The following is a 4457-nucleotide window of genomic DNA, read 5'->3' as shown; positions in this document are numbered from 1 at the left end:
CTTAATTCATTTATTTACTGGTAGACTATCTAGAAGCTATACTGTAACTCTAATGAGAATCATGTGTATTACAAACTTTACCGCTAATATAACTAACAAATATATTTTCCCTTAATTTTTCTAATTTTGTGGGTTAGTTTTTTTTTTTTTTTTTTTTTTTTAGTATCATATTTCATGTTAGATATCAGTGCTGTCAGCCAGTAAGCCTTTTTCTTCTTTATGGGAAAACCATTTAACCTCCTCCATGCAAGAATACCTAACTGTTGTGTCACTGAAAGCTGTAGTGCCCCCTCCTGGCAAGGACAAGAAATCTACCCTTATTTGTGTCAAACTAAATAGATGGTTGGTTACCCCTTCCATCTGCAATATTCAGGTAAAGCCCAAGAGTCTACAAATTGGTAATATGCGCTTGTCCATTTTTTTCACATTTCTATTAAAAAAATTCAAACAATACCAATGAAGCTAAAGTCTCTACTTGCCCTTATGCAGTTCCACTCCCCTCCTCAGTATAATCATTGTTATCATTGTCATAATTAGGTGAGTACCTTCTAGGCCTTTTTCAAGATATACGTATACATTTAAAACCTAAAAATATAGGGGCTGACTTTTCTTTATATAAATGTATATGTATAGTTTGCATTTTTCACCTAACAATATATCATAGACCTTAAAGGTTAGTACATATAAATCTCTTTTTTAAATATGGTAAGATATTATATGTTATGACTATATTGTAGGGAATTCACATTTGACTTTTTAACCTAAACTTGTCTGAAGAGTTTACCTGGACTATTGAAAATCACAGATATTTTCTCTCTCAAGTCAGAGTAACCTTAAGCAGTCATTGAAGCCCTCTGAAGCTTTAGGTAGATACAGCCAATTTTCCTCGGAATATTTGTAGTGAGCTGTAGTGAGTTGAAATAACTTGCAGTTATTAACACATTACCTTAGTTTCTTTTGAAGATAGATACCAAAAGTGTATCCACATTTTAAAAATGGAGAAAGAACATTTTCCTCCATTTGTAAAAAGAACTGCACCGTATGTCTACATAGCATTATATGCTTTTCAAACCATTTTCCCATGTATTATACCACTTTATCATTTTAACCTCGTAGCAACCCTTCTGAGGTATGTGTGGCAATATTTTTATTTTCATTTTCAACAGTCTTATTAGTTAGGTCAGCCAGCAAACATTAACTGCATGCCTGCTGTCTATTGGGCCCTGTGTAGGAGACTGCCAGTAACAGCCTAGCAGTGGGGCTAAATAAAGTAGGGGTATAAATAAGGAAACCACAGCTCAGGGATTTTAGGTGATTTGCCATGAGTCACAAGCCTCGTAAGTAATGGGATGGAAGCTAGAACATAAATCTTCCTTCTAATCTACTGTGCTTTCTTGTAAACAACCTTGAGCCCTTGTGAGATACAGAGAATAACTTTAAATAAATTATTGCATCAGCAGCATTTTTAAAAATTGGAATCACACCTGTTACCATTGCTAGGTTATTCCATCTTGTTAAAGTCTCTATGAGCGTCCTAAAGTATACAAGATATTAATTTTGGAAAGAACAACAAGGCATTTTTTTTATTGGGATCACTGTGAATCATTATTATTGATTTTAAAAACCTACAGTTTTAAAAATGCTTTCAAAATGGATTGGAGGTTGATTATCATCTACAATTCTAATCCTCTTTTACAGTAACCTATTCCATTAAACACTTTGCAGATGTTCCATTAAACATCCAGACTTGTGCTCTATAATTCCATGAATTCAGTTTATTAAATATATGAAAATCTGTAGACTCCACACTGAAATCAGTTAAGTTTAACTGCCATCCTATTAGATGCTACAGAGAAACAAAAATGATTAAGAGGTTAGGTGACTGTCCCTGTGAGAAAACTTAGAGAAACAGGTTATATATTATCTGGAGAAAAATTATTGAATGGAAACTTTAAATTGGCTTTGCCTACATGTGCTAATACTCTTCTTATGAGTTCTTTTCCTTTCCATCATTTCTACTAACACTAAGCGAACAGATGCTAAATAGTAATAAAATGCATGTTATGTAATAAATTTATAGAGACTGTCATCCCTGACAGTGATAAATTCCCACATCACTAAAATAGGGCAGAGAGTTCAAAGTAGTTTCCTCCAGTGTAGGCGTCATGGTGTTCAAGTCATTCTGACTTCTCTTGAGCTGAGGGGTGTTGGCACGGCCTGGGAAGCCCCTCAGGGCAGCTCAGGGCAGTGACTGGAAGCCTGGATACCGGAGCCAGACCGCCTGGGCTTGCTTTCTGTCCTGCAAGAATACAGTCTTCACCACACATTAGGTGGTTTGCCTTTGTTATTAGGAAAAAGAACCGACTTATCAGTCATGTCCTATTTCTGAAATATGGCAGGGTGGGAAACCTGCAGAAGGAAAAACTATTTGGAGACTATAATTCCTTTGAAAGTCATAACGGGGATGGGACAAGTGGCATTTTCATGTCATATCAAAATGTTATGGTACCATAACCATCAAAATGTTAATGATCCCCATTTCTTCTCTCCTAGAAGGCTTTCATTTTCTTATCATGGTGTTAAAACATATCAACCACAACAGCTACATTTTTTAAATCTATAATCTTATTTTCATGTGCTTCACTTACTATGAAAAATTTGGCACATTCTGCTTTTCTATTTTGTTTATAAGTGAATTACAGAAAGTATTTATATACATCCTATAGCTTAATAGCTGTAGCCATTTATCTTAATTTATTTAGCCTAAAGGCATTCTGGAGAGGTCCAAAACAGGGATTTAATTTCCCCACAGACCAGTTAGCACCTATTGTTTCTTAGCCATAGTTCCCAGGTCTAACCAGAACCAGCCTTCTCCTGACAAGCACAGGAGAAGCACATCAAAAGCACAAACAAGGATGTTGCAAATCAGGTTTTTATCACTATGATAAAAAATACTGTTAGTGATATTGGATTGGTGTCTGTAATTCTCCCTTTGAATTGAAGGATATTTACCTTTGGGTGTTAGTGATATCAACTTACAGATTAAAATTTAATGAATTGATAGCTTAGATGATGTTTTTGTTTTTCATAAACCATGAGAATAGTATAACTGAAATATGTGAGAAGATACAGTGATGACACTATAATTTTGCTTATAAGTAAAATCTATGAAATATTGAAGATAATTTCAGGATAAAAGTATCTTGAAGATAACATTTAAACAATTTTAAATCTTTTTTTTTAACGTTTATTTATTTTTGAGAGAGAGAGACAGAGACAGAGCATGAGCAGGAGAGGGGCAGAGAGAGAGGGAAACACAGATCTGAAGCAGGTTCCAGGCTCTGAGCTGTCAGCACAGAGCCTGATGCAGGGCTCAAACTCACTAACTGCGAGACCATGACCTAAGCTGAAATCGGACGCTTAACCGACTGAGCCAACCAGGTGTCCCGAGCAATTTTACATCTTTTGAGAAGAGTTCAAAGCATGAATAAATTTTTATCGCTATATGCATCAATAATTTTTGTAAATATCAAAGCATTTTTAAATAGTTTATTAGCTCTTTAAGTTTTATTTTTATTATTATTTGAGAGAGAGAGGGTGTGCAGAGAAGGGGCAGAGAAAGAGAGGGAGGGAGAAAATCCCAAGCCGACTCCACACTGTCAGCCACAGAGCCCAGCACGGGGCTCGAATCCACAAACCATGAGATCATGACCTGAGCCGAAACCAAGAGGCAGACACTTCACTAACTGAGCCACCCAGGCACCCCAGTATTAGAACATTTTTATTTGCACTACTGTATATATGGTCTTCTAACATTTTAGAGTATACTGATATCCATATTTACCACTAGGTGTCAGTAAAACTCTAAGGTAAAGTTAACTTGCCTCCAACTTCATACATGATGAGAACGAGACCTTGGTAGACAGAGTTCAAAAATACATTGTATTCCTTGGAGACACTAGACTCACAGTGAATTTTTTATCTTGCCCTAAATGGCAGCTGCCACTGCCAGCTCTGTAGAGGTGCCAGTGGACTTCAACCTGTATCTGAACCCTTAAAATGGTTGTTGTAGAGAGGACCTTAGCTGTCAGATACTCTAGTCTTCTATCCAATACAGTATGTTTAATAGTGCCCGGTTATCATGTTTAGTTTGGTCTCCCCAGGCCCAGGCTATGGTAAATAAATGTTTAGTCAATTACATTATTGGATAGTTCTCATTATCAGAAGTTTCTCTTATACTGAGTCAGAATCTGTTCCATTGTAACCTATGCTTTTTGGTCATAATCCTACCATTTGGCATGAGTATGGTTCAGGGAAACAGAACAATTTTATTACCATATTAGCCCTGTCCTATATACTCCAGTAACTTTTTCCTTTCTTCCAAGCTTTTCTTTCTCTGAATGAAATATCACCACTCTTCCCAATTATTCCTCATATGGCATAGTTTCAGAACTTAC

Source organism: Puma concolor, chromosome B2 (assembly GCF_028749965.1).
Source record: "Puma concolor isolate L17-30 chromosome B2, mPumCon1.1.hap2, whole genome shotgun sequence".
NCBI lineage: Eukaryota > Metazoa > Chordata > Mammalia > Carnivora > Felidae > Puma > Puma concolor.
This window is presented reverse-complemented; position numbering follows the sequence as displayed.